We start from the raw sequence: 22,340 nt of genomic DNA on the forward strand, positions 1-22,340 counted from the left end.
AATGGGATTATTCTGAGTGTACTGACTCTGAGTACAACTGTTGCTGTTTCATTTGAGTAGGAAAATGGTGGATAACTACCCTGACCATACAGTGTTGAAAGTATGTCACTTCAAGGAAAGTGATTTCTGTTTGGTCTTCTTCCTTTAGCTGTCCTGTCTTTATGTTGAGATCTTGATAAACTCAAGAAACAGTCAGAAAAAGTGGGATGTGATTCAGTTAAGGATGCATTCAAATTCCTTTCTGTATGCAAAAGGAATATTAAACATGAAAATATGGGACAAGGAATAGATAACAGCTCTGAACAAAAGGGTGTGTGGTTCACAAAATGAATGGGGGCTAATGTCAGTCTGCTGCAGAAAGGAAAAAAGGTCTTATGTGTAGTGGGAATGTGTAAAGAGGAAGAGAAACTGCAACATCTTGTATCTAACATGGTATACAGAAGACATAGGTAGGGTGTGGTATCAGTCAAATCAAATATATGAAAGGCTGCTTCTGACTTCAGTGACTAAGTCAAGACATGATGCACTTAGACTGCAGCGAGGTAGATTTCAGTAAGGGGAAAAGTTTTCTAATACTAAGGGTACATTTTTGTTTTGTTTGTTTGTTTTTGTTTTGCATCCGTTGCTTCAGGATGATACACGGAATCAGTTACTGGCAGTTTTTAAGTGAAGGTGAATACTAGGCGAATGTGTGGTACAGGCATTTTAGCACCACTAACCCTGACTTAGAGCATCCAAAGAAATTAATTATGTGACCTTCTTAGGCTCCTCTGCGATTGTGTCAATATGCATAGCAGCATTATCTTATTGTTAAGATAGTACTTGATAAGAGGCAGGAAGAAAGTTAACATATTTTTTGGATACTTTCATTTTAAATTACCAAATATCTATCCATGCCAATTCCTAACATCCCGGCATTAAAAGCTTACAATAACATATGAAGAAAGTGTCCTAAATACACACGGAGTGATCTCCACAATTCAAATCAGCCTCTGTTACCAGAGCTGCAGGGCCATCCTTGGCTGATATCTTGGTTTTGGGGTCATCCCACCCCTTCTTTCCCCTTTATTCTCTCTATTACCTCTTCTAACTATGGAAGACTTCCTACAGACAATTTCTTCAACCCCTTTATGATGACACATAGTCTTTCAATCTGGCCATGCCAGGTGGTAAATTGTCATCAAGACCACTCATTTTAAATCGTGCACCCAGCATGATGGGGACTTGACAGAAAAAAACCTGCTCTTTCATACAAGCTGGATTCCCACACACTTTTCTTTTGGCTCACTTTTTCCTTTATCCAAATACTAAGTCTTGTGATCTAAAGTCCTTGAGTCAGAGCTTCCACCTACTGTCTGATTTATGTCTTGCACGTGCTTTTTTGCTCTGTGTAAAGAAGGCTGTGGTCTCTCTTGGGTACCTTCCCCCTTGCCCTTCACTTGATCAGGGTACCTAAGGCAGTGGATCAGTTTAATTAGTCAGTCAATTCAATTAATCAGGTCAAATACTTGGCAAGAAGTGAGTAGAGCACTCATTCTGGAAATGGCTCTGAATGGCAGAGTTTGATTAAGTGATTGTCTGATTTCCAGTTAAACATTTAATAAATCTTATCTTTTATGCAATGTTATGCACAATATGTGGCATATGAAAGCAGCCAGCTGCTTAAGACACACACTGTGCTATTCAGCATACTGGCCAGCCAGCCAGTGTGCAAATGAATCAAGATGCCAAGCTATCTGTGAAGGGACATCATAGTGGGGAAAAAGGGAAAAAAGAGGGCATGGTAGAAAAAGAAGGTAGAGGGGTCATAGCGATGGTGGAAGAAAAAGGAAGTATTTAAGAAGCTGGGCATGGGGCTGAAGCCACTGGTCATCAGTTGAAGTCTTTAAATGTTGAACCCACTTGTTTTGAGTTGGATACACCTGGTTTGTCATCTGATTTTCTTTAGTGCATCACGTATCAGCTGTTGTTGCTCCACATGAGGACAGAAGCTGGATCCAAGATAAAACAGTTTGGGCAGTGACCTCAGTGCTAGCTGAGGGTTACAACATATGATCATCTTGGGGAAGCTGCTCTTGTTCACAGGAGAGGGATAAACTAGTTAGAAATGCTTCTTTTGGCCCAGTGAACTACACTGAAAGAGAGCAAAAACCTTAAAAAGTGACTTAGAAACACTAATCGCTGAGCAACCAGAGGATCTGGACAGAAAAAGGAGAGAGACCTGTCAGAGGGATGGACCTAAAGAAGATTCTTGGAATAGTATTAGTTCTAGTCAAATCCATGATGAAGTCCTAGGTAGAAAACAAGCTCAGAGCAAATGGTATGTTTCTTACATGGAAATTTTATTGTTCTCTCTCTAGAAACTGCTTCATTCATTGATGAAACTATTTTAAAGAAACCCCCTGTGGCAACACATACACACACAGTCTATTCAATCCAGCCAGAGACTTGACTCAGAGAATCAGACTTTTTCAAGCAGAAATGGACATACCTCCTTGTTTTGAAGCTTATCAACAAAAATGAAGTGCTACCACTTGCATCATTAACATTTATGAAAGTATAGAGAGCACCAAGGCGCATTTTTACCTATCAAATATAATGCCATTAATATAATCCTTTTTTTGTGTGACATAAGCAATTTTATTTTTTTACATAAAGTTGTTTCTGCTTTTTTTTGTAAGCCATGCTATGATGGATCTCTTAACTGCAACCATTCCTTCAAATTTCTGCCCCATAAGCTTTGAGTGACAAAGTTTTCTTCAGCTGACAGTAATTTTAATTTGAAATGCACACAGGATTTATGTTTCTCTTTACTCAGCAGTGCAAGTCTGACAGCACCAGATGCCCTTAAGACCTAGTGCTTCTATGACTTAATTACACAAATAAAGTCTACAAATTCAGCATGACAACACCTGAAATGAGTGGGATTTGTTCCATCTTCCTTTTAGTCTCCTTTCATGCTTGAAAGGTTAAGTGCATGCAAAGCACTCCCTGCATGAAGGGTGGAAAGGAATCACGTTGTGCTCCTGTCCATCCCCTTGCTGCAGGGATGTGGTCACAGGGACTTGAGGCCCTGGGATGAAATGCCCCCTCCCACCACAAGGGTGGGTCTGGCTGGGCACACTGAGGCTGGGGCTGTAAGGAGGGATGTGAGGGATGAGTATAAATAGAAGAGAGATTATAAAGAAGCTAATAATGAATGGTAACATTTAAAACAGGATGAGGGCTGGGGAGATCGGGAGCAGTGTTTATGAATTGCTTTGTCCCCTGTTCCCCTATCTCTTTTAGAAAACACAGTTCACTGAAATCTGAAGTAAGCTCCATGATGCTGTAATGAACTAATGTCTATTGAAAATTATCTGCTTGGTAACAATTCTTCTGTGCTCATTGTAGTAAACCTAGTAATTATCTCACTGTTTTTTATATGGATGGCTCAAGCATTTCATAGAGTCAGCATTAACACATGAGGAAAAACCTCTGAAGGTTGTTCATCTTTATACCCTCTTTATATCACCTACGTTCTTATGGTAACTGTTCTAAAGCTCATGCTGTCCATTTTAATTACATTCATATGAACATCTTTTAAACTCCACAAGAAAGATGGCTTTAGTGATGCTTTATTGATGTGCACAAGGAGCCATGAAATTATCTGAAATCCATAACACTATTTCTTTGCAAGAAGCTTTAACTGCTTTACACTCTTACGTAAGTGGGACCACTCTGCATGTGCGTGTATGTTTAAATGCACATCAGCGTGTTTCTGTCACGCCATTTCAAGGTGACAAGTGCGGAACTGGAGTGGATCTCCAAGTAGGCTTTAAGTTGGGAGTGGGGAAAAAATGTCACATAACATTTGAGACTGACTGAATTACCCTGGATTGTTGAGACATTTTGCTGTAGATTCTCCATTTCATTTTCTTTCCCTTGCTCATTATCTCATGTAAATCCTCCCCCCACCCTTTACTAAATCCCTTTTTATTTTATGTGAGCTGTCGTTTCACTTGCAGTAGGAGAACCTTTCATCACAACTTTTACAGCCATCTTACACATTTTAGAATGGGGATGAATTGACTGATAACCTGCTGGTCAGACATGTCTTCCTCTGATGACAGTACAAGCCATCTTAGATTACTGATTTGGACCAGATTCTTAACAACTAGGGGGCTGTGCTTTGGCCTGAAAATTTCCACCTTGGTAGAACACAAACAACACTCACAGGTGAGTAGTTTTGCTTATACATCTTTGGACTTCATCATTTCCCTTTGATAATCTGAAAGGGTTTTGTCAGGTAGCAGAAAAATGAAAAAGAGCTTATTTAAAAAATAAAGCTAGTTTTACACCATCAATAGCTGCAGCAAATTCTCTTTTTGAAACCAAACCTAACTCTGCAGTGAGATGCTGCTTTCCTGGGATAGCAGACAGCAAGATCAGTTCATGCTCTTGATTGTCTTGCAACATTCTCTTTGGGAGACTGAAGTTATTCTAGATGAATCTGAGAGTATTTGTACAGGCTTCTTGTTCCTTCAGGGCTAACCCTTATACCAGCCAAAAACAGTGTGTGAGAAGACCTCTGGAGTTACAGGGTAGGCTGTAGGGAAATTTAAGCATAGGATATTTAAGCATATTTGATACATAACTGCTCCTTGGTCTTACACGTTCAATACCGTGAAGTCACGTGTTGTTAATTATGGAGGAAATGTTTGACACAGCAAACAGATTCTCCTTGTGGCAATGCCTGCTGTGTCAAGATCTCTAGCCTTCTGCTGTGAATAGTACATGGAAGATGCATCATGAGCTGTTTTGCATCTGCCCACATACTGAGTTGGCTGCAGGTTTTGTATCTGTGCAAGCACAATTAAATATTACTGCCTTGAGGAAAAGATAAAATAATTTCCTCATTTTGACAAAATTCAGTTTCACAGCCACAAGAGCGTGGCTCTGTCAGGAACCATCTACCTATTGTGGGCTAGGAGCAAAGGCTGAAGGAGCTCCCTTTCCTGATGCCGTGTCTGTGTATTCAGTGTATATAAATCTGCTGCTTCCCTTGCTAATACTGAGCTCGTGTAGCTAGCCCTTGTCCTGCTGTCTGTTGGAAAGTCAGAAGGTAGCCAGCTGCCTCTGTCTCCCCCCATTCTGCCCACCAAGGCAGCTTTACATGTGCAACCTTTTCCTTCAACACGAGCAATGGGATGTGTTGCAATAGGTGCTCGCATTCAGAGGTGTGTGAGGAAGGCACCTGAATGAGCTGCCCTAAAGAGACAGCCTGAACCTAAGCTGGGGTCACTGCCATGAGACCAACAGGATTTACCTCCTGTGTTTACCCCTACAAATTGGCTGTGTCCAGCATTCACTTACTTTAGGTAATCTCTTATTTTGCTTGTGCCTTCACCATCACTGACTGTAGCCCTCAAAACTCTCTTTTAACCTGCACTGTCTTGGAACTACAAGCCAGTAGGGAGTAACGGCTATTCTCCCATTCATAGCACCAACACTTGGGAATCATTTCCTGTTGCATTTTCTAAGGAATCCTGACTTGGAAGAAGTTACTAACTTCCCGTTTCCACTTTTTTTAGCACATGCAGTCACAAAGGAGCAGGATGCTGCAGGTGCTCCAGCCTGTAATTCCCCGTGCAGCCAGCTCATGCAGAGCTGCTGAGTGTGTATTTCAGCTGGAATTACAGATGCTGTGTATTTCAATGATGAATCTGCTACAAGACTGGAGAAAGGTAACAAGTCTGTTACTGCCAGACACGTTTCTGTTTGCATTCCTGGTGGCTACTGCTGTATTGCTGTTAGATTTTAGCACTTTTGTTTGAGGACGGACTTCATATTAAGAGATTAGTTGTCTGAAAAACAAAGCCTGCCTGTGCACATTTGGTACAGAGGGATTTCAGCTACCCAAACAATCATGTAATCAGGTTTCTTTTCTCTTTCTAGCAAAAGTTTAAAAGTTCACTGTATGGATTCCTGACAAGTAATATATTATTATATATATATTTTTTTAAGAAATATTTATTATTTAGTTTCTCTGTTATTCTTGCCTCTGTTGAAAATGTGGCCATGTAAATGCTTTGACTGAAAATTAGCAATACAAGGTATGTGCAAAGACCTATGTAAGATTTCTAGATAGGGAAAGAAGCGTCAGTCCTGTCCTTGTTTCTTGCTGAGGTAAAGACAGACCTTTTAAATTTTGAGTTTTCATACATTGCTGTTTTCTAACTTCCCTGGATTTCTGCCTAACTCCTAAGGAAAGAGAATTCCCACCAGTGCTACACACACATATACTTTTGTCTGAAAATAGTGTATATAATATTAGGAATTTACGAGGGTAGGGCTGGACCCCAGATAGGTTTCCCCTCATGTTTTCTTACTCAAAAACATGCAACAGCTTCCACAGAAGCAACTTAGCCTCACACCACGGCAGCCTTGTTCAGACTGCTCCTCAAGAAGGTGTGAAATTGGTTACTCTGGAACAGGGAAACTGTTTTGCACGACTGCTCAAGCCCATAGGCAGTCAAGTGAAAGGCAAACAGTACTGTGCCTTTCTCTTCTGTGAAAAACATCTTCCTTGGATGCTGATACTGTGAGCATTCAGAGTTAGGATGTGACTAGGTTAGGCTGATTCTGCTAAGTGAGCCAACCTTGTGCTTTAACTTGGTGCATGTGTGTCTTGCTGCAGGTCTTGGTGCAGGCAACTTAAACTGCTTCTGACCCATGGATGTTCTGAAATAGAAATGGTACAGCTGTATTTGTAGATGCCAAGCCCAAATTAGTCATCGCTACTGGGTCTGGACTAATTATTTTCAGCACAGCGCTGAAAGATCCAGCTTCCTTGCTTCTAGATTCAAACCAGTATCTTATGTTATGAAAAGGCAAGCCTGGAAGCGTGATGATTAGTTTATGGCTCATCCTGTGATGGAGTATCATCTCGGACATCTCACATTCTCCACGTATGATGTAAAGCATGTAATTCAGGAGTGCAGGTGCCATTCACCTACTCAACTGCACCACTGCAAATTAGACTGAAAGAGCTGCTATTCAAACTGGTCTCACAAAATAGACTGGAAAGAGTGCAGAACAAGGCTCTAAATTTAGCCTGTTTAGAATGACACACCACTGAGTATTCCCATCTATTTTCAAAGATGCAATAAAACAGCATGGCAATACTAGTAAATGTCATTAGCTCTTTGAATTAATAGAATTACTGCTGGCAGCCAACAGTAATAGATTAGAGCAATTCTAATCTACTACATTAGAGTAATTCTTGGCGGTGTGAACATAATGAATCTGAAGCGTTTACAATACAACCGTCCAACTAAAACTTGAAATATAAATTTCAGCCTCTAATCACTTCCTTTTTTTTTTTTTGCCTGCTTTCTCTTTATTCAAGGCAGTATGAAATTATTTTTCATTCAGTCATAAAATTTCTGTTTAAAGTCTCTAATGGTTTTCAGAAATGCAGTTGAATGGTTAATGTGATTAATTAAAAAAAGTCCTTCTAACACAGGACATTTTTGAGGTTTAAGAAATATACATGAAATCACTGTTTTGGGGGGTAGATAGATTAATACCTTAAGTCATGCCATTGTAACTGGGCTATGAATTTTAAAGCACCGATCCTGTTCTATAGCTTCTTTAGAAGTCTTTTCAGTAAAAGAAAAGCTGTGTCCCAAGCTTATCAAGTGGTTTATTAATTTCTTCCTGGCATTTAATAGCTGTATTGATAAAACAGCATCCTCACAATAGCATCAGCACTATGTAAACCCTCAGAATGCTACAGAAGCCAGTATTCTATCACTACAGAGTTTAAGACTGATCCAAATTTCTCTGGTTTTGGTATAACTCTCTGGTATAAATGGAGTTATTGTTGATTTATGTGTAAGAATTAAGCCCTGCTGATGCTGCTAACACTGGAATGGGATTGGGAATGGGATTACAGTTTCTTCTGTTTGTGATCCATTCTTTGCTGTTGCTACCCTCTGTCTGGGCTATAGTCCAAACACTATGTGAGTGACAGAGACTCTGAACTGGTTGAGAAAACAGTGTCCTTCCATTTCTCACCTATTTGTGTGAAATTTTTAGTTATTTTTAAATAGCACACTGAACAGAGAAGAGAGCGGTTCCTTCTACATGCCCCCAAAGCAGTGCTGGTAAGACATGAGCAAACGCTCCTTGTCACCTTTTAACATACGAGTTTAGTTACTGAAAAGGATCACTGCCACCTTTTAGTAATCCCATCTTTGATTATCAAAGGTACTAAAAGATGATGATGGCTTTAATGTAGAACAGCACTTGTGTGTTGCTTGCCAGAAGAATTGATGCAGGTGGATTACATGTTTTCAGAAGATCTGTACAGATACTGAAAAATATATTCTGTGCTCTTTCCCCAGTGGCAAATTTATGGACAATAACCTAATAACCTATTTCCTCAGATATGAACACAAAACCAAATGTTGAACCTAACGACTGCACTCTGGAATGATTACTGACAGACTACATCCTGCATGGCAAAGAACCACCAGTCACAGGTGAACATCCCCGAGACCATGATGTGTCTGGAGAACCTGATACATGGCTCCTTCAACACAGTGGTGAAAATCAGGCTTCTTTTTTTATGGAAAGTTTAATCTCTCTATATAATCTTAAAAACATGAACCCCGTAAGATTGCCACCATTTATTTTCTTGGTGAGCTATGTATGTTTGTCTGTCAAATACATCACCTTGATGTCCCTGAGAAACTGAAGTTAGAGCAATATTTATGCATTTAGCGGACTATTGAAGAGCTAAAAACATTCCTTGTGTTTCTTCTTTACAACTAACCTTCCAATACCACTGTAACAGAGAGGCAGAGCTTTTTGTAAGGTGAGCAAAAATAGTGGATAAAACCTTCTCTACTGTTTGACAAAGAACAACATAAAAAGCGGAGGGGGGAGAAATAGATATACACCGATGTAGAGATAGGGAGGCCCTGTGTTTCTGAAATGACCAAAATTACACTAATTATAAGCAATTCTGGATCCTTCATGCCCTTCCCTTCAGGTTTTCATCATTCTGTACTTTCTAATATTCTGAAGCAACCAAATAATAGTCTACACAGGAAGAACTTGCTAGAGGAAATGGCTTACTGAACAGTAAATGCAAGACAACAGTGTAACTAAATGCTTGCTCTTCTCTGCCTACGTTGGACAGCCTTCCCTTGGTCTAATTGAGGAGGCATTTTTACTTTGCTATTGCTTCCAGTTGATTTCATTCCAGAGTGGATGGTGAATGGAAAAGAAAATAAAAAACAGTTGTCTCTGCAGCCTACCATAGAAGCAAATGGTATCACTGGTTTGACAAATCTGCCAGACTCAGTAAAAACAAAAAACCCTGCTTTTTTCTTACTGTTCTGTAATTGGTTTACAGATTCCATAAACTTTAGGGAAAAGACAAAACATTCAGAGACTTGGAAGGCTCCATAAAAATCAAGTAATTTTTTTGCTCATGTGTGTAAGTCCAGCAAATGCTGTTAACATAATTCTCTTAGGCTTACAGTCAACTGGACAGGAGAAAATTTGTATGGAAAAATGCATCTTTTATTAGGCGTTTTTCCTTCATAAAATAATCAGCAAATAAATCATTCTAATCCTGGTTCAAGGAAGAACAATACTGACTTATTTAAGATTCCTAACAACTTCACATATAATAGAATCTTAGAATGGTTCGATTGGAAGGGATGTTAAAGATCATCTTGTTTCAACCCCTCTGCCATGGGCAGGGACATCTTCCATTAGACCAGGTTGCTCCAAGCCCCATCCAGCCTGGTCTTGAATACTTCCAGGGGTGGGGCACCCACAATTTCTTTGGGCAACCTGTGCCACTGCCTCACCACCCTCACAGTGAAGAATTTTTTCCTAATATCTAAAGTTTCAGCTTGATTGCTGTCCTGTGAAGTTTCTTAATCTGACCTAGTATTTCTCTGCCTGACCCATCATTCTGTCTAAACAAATGTTTAAATAATGTGGCCAGCCATTCTTAGCTCTTTTGGCAGTGATTTTTTTTCAAGACCTTTTGTTCTTGGTTTGTGTAGCTTGGGGAATTCGTGCAATACACTCTCATTTCTCCTGCTGCTGGTCAACTGTTGTATTCTTACATTTGCAAATAGCTATTGTGGGAGGCAAGGGATAGATTCACGGGTTTTGGAGTATTTTTTGCAGCAGATTTTCATACACTGACAATTTGTAAGCAGGAAATTCCAAGTGAAGAAGGCTTCAGAGGATCCTACGATAGAACTAATAATAGCCATTTCAAACTATGCTAAAGAAACAATGGCTGCCACAGGTACAGGAAGAGTGGTATATAAAACCTGCAGGACAAAACTTGCATTTCCATACTGCATTACTTCATCATTTGCTATTTAGTCCACAGTGGGAATCCCATTGTTTTTTGCCATGGAACACTGCAAAAGGAGACAAAAGCTGAGTTCACAGTATTTTGATTAGATAGAAACTGAATCACAGTACTTTGATTAGTGTCGCTCTTACATTTATTTTTGAATCTTGTATCTGTATGCAGAAATAGTAGCAAAGCCAAGAGTAGTTCTTGTAACACTCTGCTTAATATCATATTCAGTTGTTGGTCCTTCTGGTTTACAAAACAAGAAGTTGTAACTGCCCGTTTATAAAACATTTTCTAGAGCAAGAAAGCTCTAGAGTTGTGAATTTGTTTCAGTTCCAAAGCTGACATCTGTTCACAGTCATGGCGGAGCACTACAGGATTGGTTTTCATCTCTGAGACAATTTTTGTGAGTTTTGCTTTTCCCATATCTATTTAGTAATAGAGAATAAACTGATGCTTTAGATTATCCCATTTCATTCCCCAGTTCTCAGAGTAACTTAAGCCTTTTGTTGACCTTTTACGCTGCTGCTCACTACTAAACAAATAAATGAATATATGCATCATTTTTTGGTATGGTGTTTTCCTCACCATACTTCTGCCAAAATCCTCCTGGCTATGAAGCTACCTCAGCTGAATGCCTCAGTATTAGTTTTTGAAACACTAGTTCTGGCTTTTTATCATTTGCTGATACAGCAAGAGATGGGAGCTGTGCGACAGTGGAGTTTTCTCTTTTGAAATGGAAATTTTCTTGCCCACCCTTTCCCATTCAGCTAAACATTAGACAGTAAAACATTTCACGATGTAAAAACAACTTGAAGTGAGAAAAGAAAACTAACTTAAATTAGAATTATTTTTTTAACAGAAGTTGATCCTGCATTTTGTATTCCTCTTTAGATTGTATTGTGCCTACAGATGTCCACATAATACAGATTTAATCTGTTAACAGAGATGGATGAAAAAGCCATTGTTTTGTATTTGGGTTTTAGCTTTGCATCTTCTGAGAGGTATGTATGCTCAGAAACCTAGTTCATTTTTTTAAACTTTGATTTTACTATGATAGATTGTATACAATACACTGTCACTATCTGTATTCCATTCTGGCCCGCTCTAGGTATGTTACTCCACCTGAGGCAAGTTTTCAACCAGTCACTGAGATAAGGCTTAAGATACAAGTGTTACATACATACAAAAATAAAGTAAAACCAGAAAGAAATAAAGAAAGAATACCACCACAAAAATGTACATACGCTTTCTACTGATCATTTCTGAAATACATTTTGCTGATCCTCTGATATGCTTTTATTATTTGACTCTGAATGCAACTGTCAATAAGACTGGATGTATAAAAGCTACAAAAGCCTGAGAAATTAATTGCCCATGTCTGCTATCAAGATATTGTATCACCCCTTGATAAGGTAAGAAACATATTCTTGATAGATGCTTATAATCCACTTTAGAGAAACAGCCACCCTCAGAAAACTCAGAAATATGCTGGAGAGAAGACTGTTTTCTTTCAGTTTAAGCACTGGTTTTGATCTGGGCCTAAGCTATGCCTTGCTGTTTGGACTAAAGACTCACTTATCATTTGCTTTTGTTGTTTCCAGTGCCATTTTAAAACATAATAATTTTCCCCTTGGAACTAGCTAAAAACAACTGAATGCCATCCAAAGTGACTCCCAAAGCACAGGACCATTTCAGCAAGTCCATAACTAAATTCCAGCTGGGCATCTTCCTACTGTCTGCCAGAAGTCTCCCTTCTCATCTGCCATGCGGGTGGTTGGTTTGCTCACCTCCATGATAATGAATCAGACACCCAGTGAACCCTCAGCTTGCTGCCCCATCATGCATATCTCATGTGTCAAAAGATTCTGAATCTGAAAAAAAAAATCATTTGGTGATTGCCTACTGCTGCTTATTCAATGGAAAATTCAACCCTGAAAAAATGAGCTGGATTGAAAACATTAGAAAATGTGCATTTACTCACCTTCTTGTAACGTATTTTCATTCAGTCCTGCATGAAAATTCATTTGTGGCACTGATATGGAAAGCAATACAGAAGTTGCCTATCTACTAGAAGTTATACTGTGAGAAATACACCACCTCTCCAGGAGTTTGTTTCAGGTCTGTAATAATGCCCAGGCTGAGTGGTCAAAGCCTTGTATCTTAAGCCTTATCTCAATGACTGGTTGAAAACTTGCTTCAGGTGGAGTATGTAAGAACTTGATTAGAAATAATTTATGCTAACAAAGCATCTTGTGTGATAAAGCATCTTGAAGCTGTTTACTCCTAGCTCTTTCACAGAGGAATTTAATATAAATCATTTACTGTTCTTCCCTTAACTGTTGTTCAACAGCTATTTACGGCATAACTTTGCAAGGTGTCAAGTATCCTGGAAGTAATACAAAGCTCAGTTATTGATGGGATGTACCAGTGTTTCCATAAGTGACCCCCCTGACAAGGCTTATTTGAGTTTAAGGGTTTTATATGAGAGGAAACCTGGAGGAAAAAAAAGGACTGAGATGCAAAACAAAAAGACACAAAATAACTTCTCTTTATGTGAAAGGGAAGTGGAATGTAAAGTAATAAAGTGAATACAGGAGAAATAATGTACAACGCCCTGACCAAGATACGGAAGGACTGCTCAGAAATGATCTGATTTTTGTTCCTGGAGTCTTTCAGACTAGTCTGACGTAAGCATAGAAAATACACACTACAGGGTAGGATTCTCCTCACTCAAGTGGATGAACTAGGTAAGGTAACTTCTCTCATTTCATGCTAATTTCTACACTGTAATCTTAACAAAGGCAGCAGTTTTTGCAGTGGATCTAAATATCTTGTCCTTGCTTAGGTCTTGTTACTCATGCAATATTTTTATACAGCTATAACACCAGTTTACCCAGTTATCCAGGGTAATTACTGCCAGGGAATTACTGCCAGGTGCATGGAAATTTCTAGTTGGCACACACCAGCCATATTACTTTCTTTTGCCTTTGACGGGTCTTTACGGCAAAGGCATGTCCAAGAGAGGAGAAATTTTACCCTCCAAACCACACCATAACATTTTTAGGTGTCTCTAAATTATTTTGTGCAACTGGTCTGATAATGCTTGAAGCAAGAGGCTAAGGATTGCTGGGGGAAAAAGTGCTTCTTGTTTTGAATTTAAGGAGTAACAGCTTATAAATCAAGAACTAAAAAAAAAAAAGAAAATCTTTATCAAGGTCTTCATACTGCCTGTCTTCCTAATCTTGGGGAAATATCTGCATAGACTATGTATGATAGCATTAATGGATAGAGAGAGTAGGATTCTTCAACCAAAGTATTCAGAGGATAGAGGGAAACTTCCCTCTGTGGTACCTTAAGCAACCTGCATTACCTCCCTGGTGAGCATCTGAAGATATATGCCACTAACATACTCAGCCTTCATTACAGCACATCAACACCATTGTTTTGGGATTGAAGTACTTGACCTGCTCATCTACCCAGGAACTAAAGCACAGTATGGTCTTCTTGTGCCCTGCAGGGATGACTGACTTTAAAAGTGTTGCTCCCACCATAAAACATAACCAAGAGGCCAAAAGAGCTGAAACTCCAATGCAGAGTTGCTATGGACAATTATTTATTTTTTTTTTAAAGAGCATATTGGGCATGGCACTGACAGAGAACTCGGTGAAGTAGGTGTCCATTCCAGAAATGGGAATGGCCAGTCAGGAAAGACTTCTTCCACTTGATAAGCTGCACACTTTGCATGAAGGCTACAGGTTGTTATGGTGCACTAAAACTCTTCCACAAATACCTAAATTAAAAGGAAATTATCTTCCACAGAAATTTTTTCCACAGAATGGAATTTCTGTTCATTTTAACTGCCTTGGTAAATACGTGAGACAAAGAATTTGTGCCAGTCTCTATCACTTCTTCCTCCCCAAGTACCATTTCTTGCAGAAGACAATGCAGCCATGGAAGGATACAAGTGAAAATCTGCCCATCTCTTTAACAACTGGCAGAGCCAATCTGCTGCTGCATGTTGTTCTCATGTTCCAAAAACTGGGCAAATAATTATCTAAAATTTAATGAGATTAAATAGCCTGTTCACAGAATAGTCATGTATGTTGCTTACCTGTTCCATTACTCTCAAGAAATAGGCATTTAGTGTCATCAGAGAGTAAACAGAAAGTAAAAGTAAGTTTTGATTTTGACATGACTGATTCTTCTGACAAATGAATATCACTGTTATCTTCTGCTGTGAATCCATTCTGCAAACAATATGTTCTTAAATAGTAAAGTGAATGTGTAAGCTGAGTAAATAATGAATACATGAAATTTTCCCAAGCCAGCCCAGAACCATGCATGTTTTGAAAGCCAATGCTGACAAGAGTGTGCATGATGCTACAAGGTATTCAGAAACTTCCCTTTATTCTTAAAGTCACACTATGTTCATCTGGAAACCTACTGTACTGGGCAAAATCTACTGTGCTGACTCAAGTTAAATTCACAGTTGCATCTTGATATATCACAGCATGTCATTCAGTAATCCCACTGAGGAAAATGTAATTACCACGCAACATCTTGTGCTGTCTTGGGATTTCTCACTAGATAAGCAAAAAATAAATTCCTGTCAGTACTGTAGGAATACTGTTGTAGAGATGTAGGAACAGACCAGCTGGGTCATAAGCCATGATCCTGTGTTGAAATTACTGGCCTCAGTGGATATATTCTTTTTTTAGCTACAGGCTCTATGCCTTTTCTGTCCACCTGAGCATGCAGAAAATTGCCCACTGTCCGAATGAACAATCATTCAATGCAATTAATTCTCATAATATCCTGTCTGGTAGGAATCATAACACAGGAGGAACTGACGGCCAGAGGAATTGCCGTTTGTCTACAGTCATGCAGAAAAAAGAACAAATTTGTTTAAGGAACAGAAATTGACCCCTTGGCTCCACCTCAGATCTCTCCCCTGAGACTTGTTTTAATTTCTATACTGCAACAATACAGAACTGCTGCAGGAACTCATCTCCTGCTGAATACAGAGTGAAATCTAAGGTTTCTGTACCCATCTCCAAAACACTTTCTGAGCTTGCCCCAAGCCAGCTGAATCACTGCCTTTTCCTTTGGAATAGGGACTTCCCCTTGCAGGTTTGTTCTGCCACTACAATGAGTGTCATGATCGCTGTGAGGAAGAAGTGTTAACACCCACATATTTCCACAGTTCAGCATAAAATCCAAAGCTCCTATTATGGACCTATTCTGATTTCTTAATTTAAAGACAAATATACAAATAAAATCAAAGGCAGCTGAACACTCATACCTACAGAGCACAGAAGTGATTCATTCTCATATCCATTCTGATAATGTAGCTGTGGGTGTGAATAATCAAAAAGAAGATCCATAGGTAGCTGTTCACATTCATTTTGTTTCCACTGAGGCTGGCTCAATGTAGAATAAGGAAACTGAGATCTCAGATTACTGTCAGAAAGACTGATAACTTCTTATACTAACATTTAAATGTTAGGGTAGGATGGATGGATATAGTAGCAGGGAAATTGTAGAAAAGCTTGTAAGAAAAAACAAGTTGTCTGCAAGCCAAGACTGAAATAACAGAGAATATATTCCTCAGAGGGTAACAGGCTTCTTGTTTTTTTTTTTCACTTGCTCATTTTTATTTGTTTGCATTTTGCTACTGAAATCTCAAAAGCTTTAGCATAAAAATTCAGCATTTTGAAAAGATTTTCCTTGATGTCTCTGTTTGTTAAGAACAGTTCGGTCTGCTTTGATTTTATTAATGTTACAGGTAGCATTTTGCAAGAAAATGCAATTACTGCAGGAAAGAACAATCAGCCTGAGTAAGTCTGGTTTGATTCATTACTGATGCATTCTCAGTGATTTCAGTGGAACCTAACCAAAGGACTTCTATGCTCTGTGTACTCCAGAAGAGCCCTTTGAAGCCGATATTCAGTGGAAGAACAACTAATAAATGTGAACACCTTTTTCCCTATCTAGGTTTCAAATACGTTTTTCTTTTACAGAATTTCTATGATTCTGTGACTCACGAGCATATGGATATAGCTAAGTATTAGCAGACTAAAGTATTTCAATCAAAGTGTATCGGTTCCAAATGGGGTTTGGTTTACTTTTGCCTAAAGTTTGTCCAGATTTGTGTTCCAGAGTTCTTGAATATTACGATGTATTATAGTGATCACTTCTGTAACTGAAAGGCATGCAAATACTGACTAACAAGTGCAATATTATGCATTGTAATCGGTATATTGAACTCATAATGTTTTAAGTACAGAGCTCCATACTTTTTAATCCCTTTCCCTCAATGCTGTGCTGAACTCTCCATCACTGTAATTATGTGGATGAGAAAAAAATCCACAACAAGTAAGGAATATAGATCTACCTGCTTTAGTTCAAGTTCCCTTCTAGCCCATCAAACATCTTTGGAAATACAGCAACCCTGAAACTTAGAAAAAATGTTGACTGCACTGTAAAAGGTTTTGTGTAGTCCTATAAAAACTAATCTAAACCACAGTATTCCTGCTTTAAATATGATGATAAGAATTAGCCATTTGTCATGACAGTAGCTTGACCTGATGGGCCCTGCAGAGTAGCAGTGAGATCAGCAGGGTCCCTGCTCAGCCAGCAGTCCTCTCCTGTGAAGTCAGGTGCTCACGTTGCTCCCTGGAACAACAGGTTGCTGTCAGCAACTCCCCTTGCACCTGTTCTCTATGATCTGGAGCACCACTGTTGCCTGGATTTCTGAATACAAGCTGTGCAAAAGTCATTGAAACCATCAGGTCCTGCAATAAACTCATGTAACAAACTTGCCTGAATAATACATGTTTGAATCATCTGCAGATTAATATTTAACCTTCAAAAAAAGTGTATTTGTTTCCAATAAGATAGTAGCTTAACAGCTACCTTGACGCAGGAGAAGAGTAGGTATAAACAGGAGTGTTATTACCTCGAGAGAAAAAGTGACTTGTAAACCGATTTAAAAAACAAAAATAAGTCAATTTTCTCTTTCCTTTTGAGAAAGAAAAGCAACCTTTAAATTGGACAACTTAATCAGCAGTGTTTCTGGATGATCCTTTGTTCTGTGTTACTCTTTGAGAGAAGCAAGCAGTTCAGGAGTTGACCTATAATTTTAATTGCTTCTGGCTTCTGCAGATGTGAAAAGTAAACACCTGACACTGAGGACACTACTGGTGGCTCTGCTGCTCTTTGCCAGTGCTGCACTCACTCTTAATGATGAGATAAAGAATTAATATTAATATCCCATAATAAGTAATTTATGGTATATATTTAACGTCTCTTCTTTAACAAACTGGAGTGCTTACAAGTACTTTGAAGGCACTAAACTAAATTAAAAACCATGGTGTTTCATAGCGAGTGGTGTAATGATATTGTACCAGTGTCACACTGTAAAATGGCCAGAGACCAACAAGGATGGTATAGAATCATAGAATAGTTAGGGTTGGAAAGGACCTTAAGATCATCTAGTTTCAACCCCTATCACAGGCAGAGGCACATCACACTAAACCATGTCACCCAAGGCTCTGTTCAACCCTACCTTGAACACCACCAGGGATGGAGCATTCACAACTTCCTTGGGCAACCCATTCCAGTGCCTCACCACCTTTACAGTAAAGAACTTCTTCCCTCTACCTAACCTGAACTTCCCCTGTTTAAGTTTGAACCCATTAACCCTTGCCCTACCACAACAGTCCCTAACGAAGAGTCCCTCCCCAGCATCCTTATAGGCCCCCTTCAGATACTGGAGGGCTGCTATGATTCAAAACATCCATGTTCAAGTGAGAGACTGAGGAGATCACATCCAGAGGATGACAGTGGCTGGACTGATCATGGACCACATTTCCCCATTTTGTCACTGGCAGTGATATTTCCCTGGTGTTATCTAAAGGGCAGAACAGTTTAAACTGCATTTAGGATTGTAAGTTTCTGGGAGGGGAACAGTGAAAGCTTTGTATTACGGTATACTTTTAGTATTGGCATGATAAAATGTCCATTGGATGAGATGCTCCAGAATGAGGTCTCACTCTAGAATTTTTAGCTTCCTATTTGAAATTGGTTCACTGAATTGATCCAGGTCAAGAACTTCCTCAAAGAGCAACTTTCTCTGTTAGACCATGTCACATTGTTGAGAAGCGCCGGGATGACTTCTGTGAGTTATATGGTTACTACTTGATTATGTTTACCTTTATATTTTCTGAAATATGCTAGTCCTTCTAATTCTTTGCTCTGTGCTTACTCTGAGTTTCTACCAGGAGTAATTAAAAGAAAAGAATGGGATATCTGGAATATAAATGTTCCTCGAGATCTCAGAAATTCATATCCCCACTGTGCTTCTGGAAAACAAAATCATTTCCCTTGATAGTGGGGACTGAAAAGATCTACATTCAGGATTCATTTCCAATTGACAGCATAATGACACTGTATTTGCTCCCCATTAGTTTAGGAATCCATGGAGCACTGAACCAGCTGTGAAGTCTGCCATGGCAGATTTGATTCTCAACATGTTACTGAAGTTTTGCAGGTTATTTCCCCCCCCCCCCCCCAGTTGTTCCTGGCACAGTAGACTAAATAAACCCAGAATTTACAGGTGGCTGTTAATTCCACGTTTTGTTTCCTTCACAAGAAACTAGTGACAAGGCTGCACTACTTGTGAAATGCAGTATATGTATGAAGCCCCTGAACCACATCCGTTTCTCTCCTTGACTAGTGTATTGTTTTGAGAAGTGAACAGTTTGCAAAAAAATTGGTTAAAAAAAGAATAAATCATCATGGAAGGTTGGGAGGGTATCGCCCCAGCCTCGGTTATTCTCTCATGCTGGAGAATAATGGCGCAGAAAATTATCAGGAAACAATGGCTTAAAACTGATGTAAACCGCAGAACTGGATGGCTTCTGCAAACTGATGAGTAAACTGTTGAACTGGTAAAGCTAATACGTAGTTAATGTTACTGGTGAGAAACTTCGTCCATGAGCATACTCATTGAAACCAACTGGACTATCAGCTTCTAGCCTGCCGGCATGGGACCAGAGCCCTCAGCACTTTGTGGGAATTAACACTGCCTAGAAGTTCCCAAAATACACAGGCCGGAACATATATACCTGCAGCTGACTGCTACTCATGTTACTTCAGATAAACTTAAGTCTTTTCAGATTAAAAATATACTGGGGAATAAATTTCACTCCTCTTTTAATATGATTAAGTTCCTGAATAATATTTAGACAGCATGTATCTGTTGCAACAGTTTTAACTTTGCTGTCTTTTGTTCTTTCTACAGGCAATTAAAAAAGACATGACTGAAATTCTTCCATCTCAGCCAAATGGATTGATGAATTTTAATGGAGAACGTTTATTCCAACCTTTAATTAAGTTTGGCAGTCTAAAATCATTATTTTTTGTTTTGAAACTACGCACTCTATCATGAACACTTAAAGCTTTACAACTCAATCTCGCTACAGGGTGGATGTGTGTGTGATAATGCAGCTTTCTAGGAGCTGTCTTTGTGCATTTTAAATTACCTTTCCTTTGTTCATGACATAACACAAAACATTTAAGGATTTACCCCAGCAGAGGATGGAGCAAACCTCCGTGTGACACTGCTTCAGCTAAAAGCAGTGTTTTAATCTTAAGAGGTCATCATAAATGTTGATAGGCAAGTAATTTAATCTACTTTCTTCAGCCCATGTAAATCTTAATACAGAGCTACTGCTTTAAACTAAAAAATAAACGAAACTGCATTATCTGGTGTTATTAAGCTAAATTACGCAGTGAATGCTACTACAGATTTCCTTGTGAACATACTTGCAATAGTTTAGCCTTTGGGGTGGAAATTATTTCATTTTAATATGCTTTCTGGAGCACTGCCAGAGTTACAGGCAGTATTGTATATGAGGGAAGAGGAATTCTAGAAGAATGATAGTGTGTACCTTGAGATCCTGAATTCTTTTATTTTTTACAAGAAGAAAAGGAATCTCAAAGAGCATTAAAGTACAAAATCTTTCTGGTAGCCACCTTGGACTCTTTCATCACCTGCTAGAAGCCCTTATAGTTGTTTTTTTCAGGCTTTACTGATGCTTTAAAATACAGCACACTTAGATGGATGGAAGATGAGACCCCAGAGAACTCTTCTAGGCAGCTGCTGTTTGGAATGCAGTGATCAGTAAAACACATCAGCTGGAGATACTTCTGAATGATGGCAATGTCTGGATTTGCTTTAACAGTTTCAGGTGTTGTCCCAGAGCACTTGGCATCCTGTCCACAGGAACAAGTCTTTCTGGTACTAGCTTTGGAGCTTGTTACTGTTCCTCCCCTGAGGCTGGGATCTTTTCCCACTACAGGGAGAACTGGTGGTGTGACTGTTGCATCTCTTTGTTGCGCAGCTTCAACTCCTAGTCTGTACTGAACTGCAGTTGGTAAAGAATTTATAAACACAGCCTAGGGGAGTTAAGGAATACTTTTCAGGCTATAGAGTACAAAGTAAAGCTGATTAAAAAACATAAAATCAAAAAGGACAGAAAAAACAAAACCAAACAAAACAACCTAAGTTTTGCAGGCACTTGAAATATATCCCTTAAACCTCTTTATAAAGAAAAATGCTTAGTTCAGAAAATTCTGATATTCTCTCCTCTCCGGAATCAGAAGTAAAAAGGCAATACAATAGGAAAAAATGAAAAAGAAAGCTTTTACTTAAGCCCTTCCCCTGTCACACACAAGAAAAGAAACATCTTTCATGTTCCTAGAAGAAATTAAAATTTACTTATAGATTTCAAAAGCAGTTAATTTGGGGGAAGGGGTCTTTTGTGTGAATAATTGACTTTTCCATTATTGAAGAATCATTTGAGACCTTGAATGTTTCAAAAGGCTCGTGCCATTGAACCGTGGGGTTTGTGCACACTAGAAGACCAGAAGCTGCAAGTTTAAGGTGGCGACAGAGCAGTTGATGTTGTCTGATGCCAGTCCGCAAGAAGGCAGAGCTGGGGAAAACCTTGGATTTTCTCATCCACCTAACTGAAAAGCGTATCTCACTACAGGTATGCTCCTTATTTAAGTGAAACCCCAGACACCCCAAACTGGGTGCTAAAGCTTCCACTAAACAGGGGGAAGGTGTCACCCCTCCCATTTCATATGTACCACTGCTTACCACAGTGATACAATTAACTGTAGGTTTCAGGAACCAGAAATGGCTGGATAAGTGGTTTAGGGCATGATTAAGAAAACATGGTCTTTTCCTTTGCAAGTGGTCACTTACTCCAGTGGAACAGATTTTTGACAGTTCATCACAGTAATACCATCATATTTCAGACCTCCAGTTGTTTTGGATCCTTTTCTCGACTCCATGCTTAGGAGAAAGAAGAGGGTAAGCAGCAGCTTACAAAAAACCCCTATGTTAAAAATTAAAATGATTCTTAATTTTCTGTCCTTTGTCATCTCATGCTATTCTCAGAAAATATTTTAAACAAATGGGAAGCGTGACCACTTTATTTCTTGTCTTCAGAAATGTAAACTCTGCACAAGTTATATTATATGGCTGGACTACAGATGTGTCAGGATGGCCGGTGGTGTCAGGTGTAAAATCTGGGCTAAAAGGTAACGTACACAGGTCAAAACTGAGCTTATCAGCTCTTGAGACAAGCTGGAAATTGAGGGTAAGCCACTTCCAGTGGCTAGAAGGAGAAATAATTGAGGGAATCAGCTTGCCCTTGTAGGAAACTGTGAGTTTAACATCAGATAAAAGAATGACACCTTTTTTATGAAGGGCACTCATATCTAGTTTGTTTAAACCTTGAAATCAGGGAAGTAGTGTGCCTGTCAGGCTAAAAGGAAGATCTTGGACTACAGCTTTTATCAACCCTGAAGCTAGTCTCAGTTTAGTTTAACTTTTGAAAAAACAAGATATATCCACTTTCTGGATCACATCAAACAACATTTAAGC

General features: G+C 39.1%; 1 protein-coding gene and 2 long non-coding RNA genes across 7 annotated transcripts in view; 1 reads left to right on the plus strand and 2 right to left on the minus strand.

Moving 5' to 3' along the window:
• GABRB1 (gamma-aminobutyric acid type A receptor subunit beta1) overlaps nt 1-22,340 on the minus strand; it is a 126,667-nt gene that overhangs the window by 97,226 nt on the left and 7,101 nt on the right. The window lies entirely within an intron of this gene.
• On the minus strand, nt 2,322-6,986 carry LOC134158037 (uncharacterized). The gene is made up of 2 exons (XR_009962567.1): nt 6,642-6,986; nt 2,322-4,588 (listed from the first exon to the last, which is right to left on the minus strand). It is a non-coding gene; the product is annotated as an uncharacterized LOC134158037 (long non-coding RNA).
• On the plus strand, nt 16,982-20,359 carry LOC134158060 (uncharacterized). The gene is made up of 2 exons (XR_009962575.1): nt 16,982-17,672; nt 19,686-20,359. It is a non-coding gene; the product is annotated as an uncharacterized LOC134158060 (long non-coding RNA).

This window comes from Pezoporus occidentalis, unplaced genomic scaffold (assembly GCF_034315485.1).
Source record: "Pezoporus occidentalis ecotype Australia unplaced genomic scaffold, CSIRO_AGI_Poc_V1 ctg1, whole genome shotgun sequence".
NCBI classification, from domain to species: Eukaryota; Metazoa; Chordata; class Aves; order Psittaciformes; family Psittacidae; genus Pezoporus; species Pezoporus occidentalis.